This window comes from Cervus canadensis, chromosome 7, assembly GCF_019320065.1.
Source record: "Cervus canadensis isolate Bull #8, Minnesota chromosome 7, ASM1932006v1, whole genome shotgun sequence".
Lineage (NCBI taxonomy): Eukaryota > Metazoa > Chordata > Mammalia > Artiodactyla > Cervidae > Cervus > Cervus canadensis.
In genome coordinates this window covers 5,027,840-5,042,129 of record NC_057392.1, presented here as the reverse complement: position 1 = coordinate 5,042,129, position 14,290 = coordinate 5,027,840, and the positions used below count along the sequence as shown (strand labels likewise).

General features: G+C 44.9%; 1 protein-coding gene across 3 annotated transcripts in view; it reads left to right on the top strand.

Annotated features, from left to right (window-relative positions):
* The first annotated feature begins 12,803 nt into the window (after positions 1-12,803).
* LOC122445252 overlaps positions 12,804-14,290 on the top strand; it is a 54,936-nt gene continuing 53,449 nt past the window's right edge. For 2 of the 3 annotated variants that reach the window (XM_043474229.1, XM_043474228.1), the window contains exon 1: positions 12,804-13,119. The gene's annotated coding sequence lies outside the window, so the exon portion shown is untranslated. The remainder of the gene's footprint in view (positions 13,120-14,290) is intronic. The other variant, XM_043474234.1, reaches the window with a different exon arrangement.

The window sequence follows — 14,290 nt, the reverse complement described above, 5'->3', positions numbered from 1 at the left end:
CCATAAAACAATTCACAGGAATACTGGTTTGTTGAGCCATTATCAGCCCAAGATTTGAGAAAAGAAAAAAGGTTAGTCTTAGGTAGAACCAAAAGGCAGATTTCAAAGCAAATACATAGTTCCATAAGAAAAACGCTTTGGTTCACTCAAGGTTTGAGAAAAGTCCAAGCCAGGCTTCAGCAATACGTGAACCGTGAGCTTCCAGATGTTCAAGCTGGCTTTAGAAAAGGCAGAGGAACCAGAGATCAAATTGCCAACATCCGCTGGATCATCGAAAAAGCAAGAGAGTTCCAGAAAAACATCTATTTCTGCTTTATTGACTATGCCAAAGCCTTCGACTGTGTGGATCACAATGAACTGTGGAAAATTCTGAAAGAGATGGGAATACCAGACCACCTGACCTGCCTCTTGAGAAACCTATATGCAAGTCAGGAAGCAACAGTTAGAACTGGACATGGAACAACAGACTGGTTCCAAATAGCAAAAGGAGTACGTCAAGGCTGTATATGGTCACCCTGCTTGTTTAACTTATATGCAGAGTACATCATGAGATACGCTGGGCTGGAAGAAGCACAGGTAGAATCAAGGTTGCTGGGAGGAATATCAATAACCTCAGATATGCAGATGACACCACCCTTATGGCAGAAAGTGAAGAGGAACTAAAAAGCCTCTTGATGAAAGTGAAAGAGCAGAGTGAAAAAGTTGGCTTAAAGCTCAACATTCAAAAAACTAAGATCGTGGCATCCGGTACCATCACTTCATGGGAAATAGATGGGGAAACAGTGGAAACAGTGTCAGACTTTATTTTTTGGGGCTCCAAAGTCACTGCAGATGGTGATTGCAGCCATGAAATTAAAAGACGCTTGCTCCTTGGAAGGAAAGTTATGACCAACCTAGACAGCATATTACAAAGCAGAGACATTACTTTGCCAACAAAGGTCCATCTAGTCAAAGCTATGGTTTTTCCAGTGGTCATGTATGGATGTGAGAATTGGACTGTGAAGAAAGCTGAGCACCGAAAAATTGATGCTTTTGAACTGTGTTGTTGGAGAAGACTCTTGAGAGTCCCTTGGACTGCAAGGAGATCCAACCAGTCCATCCTAAATGAGATCAGTCCTGGGTGTTCATTGGAAGGACTAATGCTAAAGCTGATACTTTGGCCACCTCATGCGAAGAGTTGACTCATTGGAAAAGACCCTGATGCTGGGAGGGATTGGGGGCAGGAGGAGAAGGGGATGACAGAGGATGAGATGGTTGTATGGCATCACAGACTCAATGGACGTGAGTTTGAGTAAACTCCAGGAGTTGGTGATGGACAGTGAGGCCTGGCGTGCTGTGATTCATGGGGTCACAAAGAATTGGACATGACTGAGCGACTGAACTGAAGTTTAAGCGGAACCACGTGTCATCAACACACAATTAAAAGAAGCCTCTTTTAATTTTGTGTAGAGAAGGGGGGGGAAATGTCTGCCACTTGCAGTTTATTTACTCCTGCCGCCTGAGGACCTCGGGTCTTCCTACCTGTTAACTCTCTCAAAACTAAGATTTAATATTAGGTTAAAGAAAAAGCAACATATAGAACAGTGGGTTCAGTATGTTATCATTTGTATAAACATATTTGTTTCTCTATGCATAGAATTTCTTTGAAAGACTATGTAAGAAAAATTTAACATTGGCTGGAGAAAACTGGGGGAGGCGAAGGGTGAGATTGACTTTTCACTATACACTCTTTTGCACCTTTGAATTTTGAAATGTGATTATATTACCTAGGCTTCAAAAAATTGTTTTTAAAAATTAATTTTTAAAAAACCCTCCCACATAGAGCAATATGGTAGACTGGATAACACCAAACCTTCCCACCATAAAACACCTAATACTCTGGGAACATATATATTTTTTTAATATTTTAAAATTTGTGGCTAAGTTGGCATGAAATTAAGAGAAAACCTCAGAAGTCAGAATTATAAGAGAATACAAAACTAAGAAAGCCAACAATGCTAAAGCATGACTGCACTAAGGCATCGGTAAAATCCTCCACAGAAGGACTTGGTGTTCAAGACTTGCTCTCACAAAGGGGTCCACGTCACACGTTCATTTCTGCTGTTAGGCTGAAGGCAAAATGGTTGTTGCTATTGTTCTTGCTGTGGTTTTCCAAGCCATCCACAGGCCTGGCACCTATAAATTGAAAATTGAACCTCTGAAATAAATGAGACTGTGAAACAAGTGTGAAATGGTCAAGTAACCATGACAAGTGTGGGTCCGTCCGTCCATCCTCAAGGTGGTGAGATTCCCCCATCCTATCAGACTGCAGGTCTCACTGTGCACCCTTCTTACAAAGCAAACAGAATGAGTTTGTGATGGCCTTTGCAAAGCCCAAGAAAAATGTTGTGGTTATTCTGTGTAAACATAACGGTGGCTTTGAGAGGAAAAGACATTGTGAATTTTGAGATCTGCCTAGATTTTTGATACTTCACATCTAACGACATCACAGTGCCAAAGAGGGTAGCAATTTTTCTTCCCCAGCAAAAATATAGCCAGACCTATTAATTAACAAAATAACTAAATTGGCATCTAGCTTTCCCTTGACACCCCTTTCTGTTCTCTGATAGAAAAACTAAAAGAGGGAAGGGGGACAGCACAGTTCTGGAAGGCAAGTAACAGGCCAGTAGGGTTTGCCACATTCACAACCAGTCGGTCTATATAGAACAGAATGGGCAGACCCATCCAGAGAGAGGGCCTGAGCCAAAGACCCACAAGAATCCCTTCAACTTTGACAATTATCTTCCATTATTGTTAGAAAACCTTGTTACCATTATTTAAATCCCCCAGTAATTCATTTTCTTTAGTCAGTCTTTTTCACATACTCTGGGCTTGGCTGAAGGTCTTTGGTGTTTGAATTACATTATAAGCAACCCAGTAAGGCTGGCGGAAAGGCCATGGAAACATAAACTGACATTGTTTTAACTTTTATCTGTTTTTGGTCTCTCAGCAGGAATCAGGCAAAGAATTTCAGAAGAGTCTACTAATCTCTCAAAACTGACAGTTGGGCTAAGGATGTCAGGAACCTCTTGGCTAAACCTCACCCTTGAAGAATAGGGGTATATATTGCATTGGCTGTTTTTTTAATTAAGAAACCTAATATGTTTTGGAAGATTTTCTATTGCTTTTGCTTCTATTGTTATGAATGCTTTTGTTAAATCCAAGGAGGAAGTAGCAGCTGACAAAGTGGGTTTGGAGTCAAACAGAAATGATTAGAGGCCAGCTTTTGTGCCTTAGTTGTAGCAGTTCCTTCATCCAAATACATTGTAATTTCATAACCCCACAGCCCACATTTCTTAATATTTATGAATAACACTACATCAAACATGTTATATGAAAATTTTAATTTCCAGCACTCACCCTCCTTCTTTTCCAAAAGTACCCTGATGTTGGGTAGGCAGGTGCATCCATCATGGCGACCTCAGTCCCTTTGTTAATGAGATGTCTGAGGGGCAGGCATGTTGTCCTATTTTGAGCAATGAAATGAGAAGGTAAGTGTTGCAGAGGCTTCTGGGAATGCATTTCTTGAAGAAGGTCTGTTTTCCCCCTTCTCTTCTTTTCTGCTTGGCCACTGTCATGTAAGAACAGGACACTTTGAGTTGCAAACAGCTGATAGCGGCACCATCAGGAGAGACGACAAACTGTGGATTGCAGAATGGGAAAAGAAAGCTCTGAGGTCCTTCCTTATATCATGGATACACCAAACCACCTCTGGGACTTCTTACCACCAGACTTCTTGTTGCCTGAGTGCCAAGTCACTTCAGTTGTGTCTGACTGTATGATGTAATGGACTGTAGTCTGCAGGGCTCCTCTGTCCATGGGATTCTCCAGGCAACAATATTCAAGTGGGTTGTCATGCCCTCTTCCAGGGAACCTTATTTCTCCTGCATTAGCAGGCAGGTTCTTTACCACTAGTGCCACCTGGGAAGCCCAGACTTCTCATTACATGATCAATAAATATCTGACTCCTGCTGCTATATTAATTGAATTTTCGGCTGTTGGCAGCTGAAAGCATTCAATTAGAAATACCTACAATCTAAATAGAAATGATTTCCTAGAGTAGGATCCTAAGTGGGGAATTTCTAAATTATTGCTACATACACACAAATCTCACTCCAGAAGAGATCCAATTTACACTCCCATGACCATAGTGAGACACATTCTCACTGCAACCTTCTCAACACTGAGTCACCCAAGGAGTAAGAGCTTTTTTAAAAAATCACTGCTAATTTGATAGGCAAACTTACAACTCAAAATTGGTATTTGTTCATCTACATTTGGTGAAGCAAGGTATGACCAGACTTGGTGTAAGACAGCCTAGTGGCATCCCACCCAGGAAAGGAGGGGGTGTGATTGGTCTCGAGCTTTGAGAAGCATTCCTTTACACTCACCGTTCAGACTTTCTAAGAGTGAAGATGCCTAGAGCTGATGGGACAAAAGAGTTGGTAAATATTACACAAAGAGAGAAAGTGGCACAAAAGAAACTTCCTGGGGCTTCTTATTGTCTCCTAGGTTGATGGATTCTAACATGATTGGTCTGGGGAAGGGTCCCAGGCATGGGCATTCTTTTGACCCTCCAGCTGATTCTAACATGTAGACGATGATGAGAAGCACTGATATAGCCCATATTGAAGACAGTGTTTTTAATCATTATCCTATTCACCTTCAAAAACTATTTGAAGTCTCCATGAAGTCTCTCATTGGAAAATATTCCTTGACCCTTTTAGTTACAATCTTCATTTGGGATGTTTTTTCTGATCAGATCATGTTTCAGAAACACCTGCACACGACTGCAAGTCCAGTGCTCAGTGAACCTCCTATATCTAATGCTGATGAACTTCAGGCCTGCCCAACCCCAGGAAAACCTCCTCTTCCTAAAAACTCCCAGCTTCCCTGCCTGGTGCAAAGGCCTCACCGTTTCCCCCCTGAACATTTTGTCTTTTTTTCCACGTGGACCCAGTCAGGACTGACTGACGAGAACAAACAGGAGAAGGCGGCTTCCCAAGAACTCTGGAGGGGGCGCGCGCTGGGGAGGGTGTGGTGGCCGTGTCTGCTCTTTTCCTTATGCCTCCAGTCAGTGCTGGAAGAACACACGGGTGTGGAGACAAAGTTACAACAGCCCCAGTCCCCAGGACGCTGCGGGAGCTCTTGGCACCCATTCCTGAACCTCTCTTTGGACCACTAGAGGGGTGTGTGTGTGTGTGTGTGTGTGTGTGTGTGTGTGTGTGTGTGCGCGCGCGCGTGCGCTCAGTCACTCAGTCATGTCTGACTCTTTGCAACCCCATGGGCTGCAGCCCACCATGCTCCTCTGTCCACAAGATTTTTCAGGCAAGAATACTAGAGTGGGTTGCCATTTCCTCCAGGGTATCTTCCTGACCCATGGATCGAACCTGTGTCTCCTGCACTTCCTGCATTGATAGGTGGGTTCTTTACCACTGAGCCACCTGGGAAGCCCTACTAGAGGTGGTAGGGGCTTATAAGTTTGGCGTTCAGGTATTCTGTTAAAGTCGGCTGACCAAAGATTACCAGGTCAAAAATTACCTGCAGTCAAAGATAAAGATAGTAGATTTACTGGGCTTGCAGGAGAGGATGGGCCCAGAGGCTCAGGAGAGGGGAGCTGGGAGGGACTTCTCACAGGACCACCCAGCGCTGAGTGATTCTCAGATGGCATGAGGAAGGTGGGGGACAGTCCTAGCCAGATGCTATCAAGAACAGAGCATTTTGGTAACTGGACATCTAATGTTATCTAGAAACCAGTGGGCACTAGACTTGGTTGTAACTGATGGAGAGGTAGCAGTCAGATTTATCAGAAGAGGGGTGTCAGTCAATCACTCTTGTGTTTAGAGAATGGCCTTGTTCAGTCTCCTTCTGAACGTTTTGGAGGGTGGGGGGCTTGCCTGAACATCGCTGCCACGCAGGTGGGAAAGCCTACAGTCTGGCTGCCAGCAGGTCTGGCTTGGCTTTCACGTTTTTGGTTTAAAACCTCATGTTCTTCTTGAGAACTCAAAGAGATTATGTCATCATTTCTTGCCTCTGCAATCCCTGTTCTCTTCACAACAGTGACTATGTGCTTTCAGAGGGGGGTCAACAATAAAACTTCTAAATAAAATGATCCCAATCAAAACTGTGAAACCTGCTCACTGCACCCTTTTTTCATCATGTAATTGAATGTCTTCACATTCTCTGAAGATGCATCAATCAAGGAGTTCCTCTTTCCAGAAATCCCCACTGTGCTTGGGGGTAACAGAAATCTGATCGGCTTTGCCTTAACTAAACCAGGGGTCCTTTTCCTTATCTAATGAGAACCCAGAGGTGGTCAACCTGGATGGGTTCAGTGGCTCCACGATGCTATCAGAGACTTGACTCTTTCCATCCATCTTCTCAGCCATCCAGGCTGCAGTTGATGTCTGGGGGTGATGTACAAGACAGCAGCTTCACCTTCATTGTGATGATTGTATTCTGAGTGAGAAGAAATGGAAGAACAAAAGACAAGCACTCATACGACTTGGGTCTGCCTGTTTGAAGAGCTTTCTGGGAAGCCTCATCTATTAACTTCTGCTTCTGTCTTAACCAGCATTGCAATGTCACATGGTTACCCCATGTGCAAGTAACGCCAGGGATGTTGTTTTCCTAGCCTGGCTTACTAGTTCAGTTCAGTTCAGTTGCTCAGTTGTGTCTGACTCTGTGACCCCATGGACTGCAGCATGCCAGGCTTCACTGTCCTTCACCAACTCCAAGAGCTTGCTCAAACTCATGTCCATTGAGTTGGTGATGTCATCCAATCATCTTATCCTCTGCCATCCGCTTCTCCTCCCGCCCTCAATCTTTCTGATCTGGAAAGCATCAGGGTCTTTTCCAGTGAGTCACTTCTTTGCATCAGGTGACCAATGTACTGGAGTTTCAGCTTCAGCATCAGTCCTTCCAATGAATATTCAGGACTGATTTCCTTTAGGATTGACTGGATCTCCTTGCCATCCATGGGACTCTCAAGAGTCTTCTCCAACACCACAGTTCAAAAGCATCATTCTTTGACACTCAGCTTTCTTTATGGTCCAACTCTCACATCCATACATGACTACTGGTAAAACCATAGCTTTGACTAGATGGACCTTTGTTGACAAAGTAATGTCTCTGCTTTTTAATATGCTGTCTAGGTGTGTCATAGCTTCACTTCCAAGGAGCAAATGTGTTTTAAATTCATGGCTGCAGTCACCATCTGCAGTGATTTTGCAACGCAAGAAAATAGTCTCTCACTGTTTCCATTGTGTCCCCATCTATTTACTGTGAAGTGATGGGACCAGATACCATGATCTTAGCTTTCTGAATGTTGACTTTTAAGCCAGCTTTTTCACTCTCCTCTTTCACTTTCATCAAGAAGCTCTTTAGTTCCTCTTCACTTTCTGCCGTAAGGGTGATATCATCTGCGTGTCTGAGGTTATTGATATATCTCTGGCCAATCCTGATTCTAGCTTGTGCTTCATCCAGCCTGGCATTTCACATGATGCACTCTGCATATAAATTAAATAAGCAGGGTGACAATATACAGCTTTCATTACCCCTACCATAGTTTGGCCTCAAGCCAAACAACAGGGAGGGAACACAGCTCCACCCATCAACAGAAAATTGAATTCAAGATTTACTGAGCATGGCACCGCCCATCAGAACAAGACCCAGTTTCCTCCACAGTCAGCTCTCCCATCAGGAAGCTTCCATAATCTTATCCTTATCCATCAGAGGGCAGATAGAATGAAAACCACAATCACAGAAAACTAACCAAACTGATCACATGGATCACAGCCTAGTCTAAATCAATGAAACTATGAGTTATGCTGTGTAGAGCCACCCAAGACAGATGGGCCATGGTGGAGAGTTCTGACAAAATGTGGTCCACTGGAGAAGGGAATGGCAAACCACTTCAGTATTCTTGCCTTGAGAACCCCATGAACAGTATGAAAAGGAAAAAAGATATGACATTGAGAAATGAACTCTCCAGGTTGGTAGGTGCCCAATATGCTACTGGAGAACAGTGGAGAAATAACCCCAGAAAGAATGAAGAGATGGGGCCAAAGCGAAAACAAAGCCCAGTTGTGGATGTGACTGGTGATGGAAGTAAAGTCTGATGCTGTAAAGAACAATATTACATAGGAACCTGGAATCTTAGGTCCATGAATCAAGGTAAATTAGAAGTGGTCAAACAGGATATAGCAAAAGTGAATGTCAACATTTTAGGAATCAGTGAACTGAAATTGACTGGAATGGGTGAATTTAATTCAGATGACCATAATATCTACTACTGTGGGCAAGAATCCCATAGAAGAAATGGAGTAGCCCTCATAGTCAACAAAAGAGTCCGAAATGCAGTACTTGGGTGCAAATAATAGAATGACCTCTGTTCGTATCCAAGGCAGACCATTCACTATCACAGTAATCCAAGCCTATGCCCAAGCAGTAACGCTGAAGAAGCTGAAGTTGAATGGTTCTATGATGACCTACAAGACCTTCTAGAACTAACACTCAAAAAAGATGTCCTTTTCACTAGAGGGAACTGGAATGCAAAAGTAGGAAGTCAAGACATACCTGGAATAACAGGCAAGTTTGGCCTTGGAGTACAAAATGAAGCAGGGCAAAGGCTAACAGAGTTTTGCCAAGAGAACTCACCGGTCATAGCAAGCACCCTCCTCTAACACACAAGAGATGATGACTCTACACATGAACATCATCAGATAGTCAATACTGAAATGAGATTGTTTATATTCTTTGCAGCCAAAGATGGAGAAGCTCTAAACAGTCAGCAAAAATAAGACTGAGAGCTAACTGTGGCTCAAATCATGAACTCCTTATTTCTAAATTTAGACTTAAATTGAAGAAAGTAAGGAAAACCACTAGACCATTCAGGTATGACCTAAATCAAATCCCTTACGATTATACAGTGGAAGTGACAAATAGATTCAAGGAATTAGATCTGATAGAGTGCTAGAAGAACTATGTATGGAGGTTCATGACATTGTATGGGAGACAGTGATCAAGACTATCCCCAAGAAAAAGAAATGCAAAAAGGCAAAATGGTTGTCTGAGGAGGCCTTACAAATAGCTGAGAAAAGAAGGGATGCCTGGCTTACTAACCCCTAGGCCAAAATCGAGTTCAGTCAGCAAGGTGGAAGTAGAGAGTGGATGTTCCCCACTCACCAGTGGCTGAGTCATGCACCCTGTAAACCACCTTTATTGAGAAGTCCTTAGGTGTGTTAGTTATATATTGGAGGTGGAGGAAATTACTCCAGAATGTAATGGCTTAATACAACAAATGTTTATGATTACACACAGTTTCTGAGAGTTGAGATTCTGGGAGCAGCTTAGCTGGGTGTTTCTGGCTCAGAGTTGCTCATAAGGCTACAGGACTTGAAGGCTTAAATGGACTTGAAGGATCCACTTTCAGGATGTCTCATTCACACAGCCCTAGGTTGGGGCCTCAATTCCTCACCCCGGGGGCCTTTCCCAGAGCTGCTTGGGTGACCTTACCAAGTGGTAACTGGCTTTTCCCAGAGAAGCCAACGAAGAGACAAGGAGGGTGCCTTTTATGACCTGGTCGCACACCATCGCTTCCATCATATTTTATTTGGTAGAAGCCAAGACACTAATTTCAACTCACACTCAAGGAAAGAGTGATTAGTTTCTACCTTTTGAAGGGAGGAGTAGATATAGTTGTGGAGACATTTATAAACCACTTCCTCTGGGGTGGACAGCCCCTGAGCTGTTCTGCCCCCTCTCACCTCACACCCTCCTTTGCATCTTTTCCTTTCTCTGCTCACTCTCCCTCTTTCTTTCTCCTTTTCCTTTCTTTTTCTTTTCCATCATCAGGTCTCCTGAGTTTCCTCCTCTATGGTAGAACAGCCTCTCTCCCCCAAAAGCCAAATTCATCTTAAAGCCCTTCTAAGACTCTAGTTGCCAGATGCAATGGGGAACAACTAATGATTATGGGGTGATTCTTTTTTGTAGTTTTGGGGGGTTTTAGTATTTATTTTCATTTATTTATTTGGCTGCAGGATCTTTTTTTAGTTGCGGCACACGTGATCTTTAGTTATGGCATACAGGATCAGTTCCCTGACCAGGGATCAAACCAGGGCCCCCTGCCTTGGGACCACAGAGTCTTAGCTATTGGACCACGAGGGAAGTCCCTCAGTGTTGATTCTTAAGGTCTGATCAGGGCTCTGAGAACCAAAAAGATCATGAACATCTACCCTCTTCCTATGCATAAATAGAAAGCCAAAACATTACACTGCAAAAGACAGATAGTGAAGTTCAACAATGTTCTGACTTTTCCCAAAATTATTTTGATAGGATTTTTCTTAAAACATGAAATATCAAATTCTGTCCTTGCATTTTCTGTTGTTGTCTCCCAGCTTTGCAGGAGCTCAAAACACATGTTTAGCATGTCCTGTAATTCAGCTCTGGTGAGTCACATGCTAAAATGTTAACAACTGAGAAATGAGCTCTGGGCTGCCCTGACTCACAGATGCTGGATGTACGAGGAATCCATATAATATTCTCAAACTGGTGCCCATCACACACACTGCCCCAGCCATCCCTGTGGTCCTGGCAGCTAACAGCTGCTGTGACTCAGGTTGCTAGTTATCTCCTAATATCTGTCTTTCCCTTCTTCTGTAAATAACAGTTCTTGTTTTTCCTTGGGCTCATGTCTGCCTGGAACAAAGACCATCTTTCCCAGCCTCCTTTGCCCTAGGTATGAGCCTGGTGGGCTATGGTCCATAGGGTTGCAAAGAGTTGGACACGACTAAAGCGACTGAGCACACTGCAGCACGTGATCGTGTCCATAGGTCTGGCTAGTGGAATAGAAGCACAGGTGTTACACTCGATATCTGGGAAATGTCCTTAAAGGGAGAAAAAGTGCCCTTCTTTGCCCAGTTTTCCTTCCTTTTATCTGAAATAGGAACAAAATTGCCTGGAGCTCACCATCCATTTGGGGCCATGTGGTGAAAGTCACACTGAGGATGGCAGAGTAACCAAGTAGAAAGAGCCTGGATTCTTCATGATCTTGGGCCTTCAGTAGCAGCTCAGGACTGTTTATCCAATGAGTTTCATTAACATGAAAGGGAAATTAACTTCTATATTTTTCCAACCAGTGTTAATGGGTTTCTGACACTTGCAGCCGATCCTAATCCTAGTGTTACATTTCCTTTACAAACCTGCCCACTGTGCATAGGGCCTCCTCATCTCCTCTCTGATGGTCTATTTTCTGACTTTGCTCTTTCCCTGTCCTCATGGGCTCTGACCTTCCTGATCATTCTCTGTTTCCTAAGCATCTCCTTTTGAGTCCTGGTCTGGGAAGTAAGTGCAGTCTCTCACCCCACTCCAGACTCCTCCTCTCTCACTGTCCTTCTGGTTACATTGTAGGAAGCCTGGACTAGGGCCCAGCAGGGGAAAGGAAGAGGCTGCACAAAGCAGAAATGACCTGGGGTGACAACTTTTAGGGGGCAGCTCACCGGACAGTCCCGTCTGTCCAAGCAGGATCCCTCCCTGCCCTTCTTGACCTTCCCCACTGCTTCAGTTTACTTTTGGGTTTAAATTATACACTTAAAAAACTATAGTCAGTGTGGAGGAGTTGCGGGACTATTTTCCATTTGCAGTTTATTGTGAATTTGTTTAATTCAATTTATTTCATTATTCATTGTTTCATTAAACATTTACTAAGAGCCTATTCTATACCCTACGTGAGAGACACAGATACACAGATAGATAGATACAGATAATTTATTATCTGATAGTTCTGGAGGTCAAAGTCCCAGACGGGTGTCACTGGACTAGAAGCAAGGTGTCAGGACAGCTGAGTTCTTTTATGCAGGTTTGAAAGAATTCATTTCCACTCCTTCTGAGCCCCTAGAAACTGCCCACATTTCTTGGCTCCTTTGCCATCTTTAAAGCCAGCAACAGCCAGTTGAGTGATTCTCATTGCATCTCTCTGACCTTTCTTTTCATCACTCATCTCTAGCACAGCAACGAAAATTTCCCTACTTCAAGTTCGCAGACTTAGATGGGCCCCACCCAGGGAATCAAGGATAGCAGTCCCATCTCAAGGTCTATAACTTTAATCACATCTACAAAGTCCCTTTTGCCATGTAAGATACCATATTCATAGGTTTCCAGGATTGGGGCATAGATATCTTTGGGGGCTTTAAATTTGCAAGCCCCAAAGCCACTGCCCACACAAGATTTCTTAAAAGTCTCTTTTCAGGGACTTTCCTGGCAGTCCAGTGGTTAGGATTCCATGCTTCTAGTGCAGAGAGCATGGGTTCAATCCCTGGTAGGGGAAGATACCGCAAGTCATATAGCATGACCAAAAAGAAAAAAAATCTTAAAAAAAAAAAAATCCCTTTTCCTCCCCCAACCACTTCTTCCCAAAGCTCCAACTGCTTTGCACCTCTGTCCTCCATTTTCCCCAGGAAACCTCCCAGGCCCAGCCCCTGAGCGGCCCACTTTATCCTGGTGCCCCCTTCCTCTTGGGAGTGGGGAGACAAAAAGTCGCAAAGGAAACCTCGCTAGTGCGCAGGCGAGTCCTCTCACCTTGGTTTCTGCTTATTGCTGTGGGCTGTAACCACCATTTATAACTCGGTTTCTTTGAAGAACCCAGTTACGGGCTTGGGTGCGGTCCACAGCTGACATCGCGTGGGCGGGAAATAGGCCGAGGCATCCACCCTTTGGAGACCTCTGCTCCTCGTCCCCCAATGCCCCACCGATAACCAGGGACGCGGGTCCCCAACTCTGTCCCCTCCTAGACCTCGTCCCTCGCAGCGCCATCAGCTGCGAGGACCCAGATCCGCAGCAAGGGCACCTGGAATTCTCCCGGTCCCGGGCAGAGCCCCAGCGAACCCTGGAACGCCATTTCCTGCTGCTCCTCCTTCCTTCTTCCCGCTGTTCCTCCTCTCCTCCCGGCGCTCTGGCCCCCGCGGGTCACCGACCTCCCCCGGCCGCGCCCCTAGCCGCTGCCGCGCAGCCGTCTCCCTGGTGCACACCGGACGCGGGAAGCCACCCGGCGGCGGTGGAGGGAGGCAGGGACCGGGTGCATGAGTGAGTGCGGGGCGCGGGCCAGGGGCCGGGAGCGTGCGGGGTGAGGGCGAGGTTGCTCCGGCACTCCGAACTATGATGAGGTGCTCCAGACACGCTGAGACCTGGGCTCGGTGGAGGTCGTGCTTGGCCTGCGCCTCCCCGGTCCCAGGGACACAGGCCTCCCCGCCCAGACATCCCCAGGGTAGGGATTTCCAGCATCGGTGGGTAGTGGGAATTCTTTCCGGAATCTTTCGAAACTGTTGTGTGCATCAGGGGTTTTGAAGAAGGCAGCAAAAGGCAGCCCCTCCAGGCCTCCCATGTAGTTGCCCTCTGGGAGCCAGCCGCTGTTGGAGGTGGGCGGGCAGGGCACTCAGAACTCAGGGCAGGGACACTTCTCCCCTCACCGCTTCTCCAGATGGCAGGACCCTCAGGCCCCTCCTCTCACCCGCTCACCCCTCATTCCCACCTTCCATTTCCAGGAAAATCACAACCAGACAAGATGAGAAAATCTAGCATCCGTGGGGGTCACTCCCGAAACCTCCAATGAATATTAACTTACCAGCCAGTTACCTAGATAGTTGCTAACCTGGGCCACACACTTATAGAAATGACAGAAGGAAATGCTCATGCTAAAATAGTAAGTGAAAAACTCAAGATTTAAGAGGATCTAAGTAGAATATTTATAGAATATATGTGTATATACCCAGAAGAGGCTTATGAGAAATACTTGATACTGTGAACAGTAATACTGTATAGTGGGGTTCTCATGGTAAGTATACTGGAGTGGTTTGCCGTTCCCTCCCCTAGTTACAAGCTTGAATCAAGATTGCCTAGAGAAATAAAAACAACCTCAGGTATGAGATGAAGCCACTCTAATAGCAGAAGAGAAACTAAGGAGCCTCTTGATGAGGGTGAAAGAGTAGGGTGAAAAAAATCAGCTTAAAACTTGATATTAAAAAAACTAAGATCATGGCACCCAGTCTCATCACTTCATGACAAATAGAAGGGGAAAAGGTGGAAGCAGTGACAGATTTCCTCGTCTTAGGCTCTGAAATCACTGCAGATGGTGACCACAGCCATGAAATTAGAAGATGATTGCTTCTTGGCAGGAAAGCTATGACAAACCTAGACAGTGTGTTAAAAAGCAGACATTACTTTACCGACAAAATCCAAATAGTCAAGGCTAGTCATG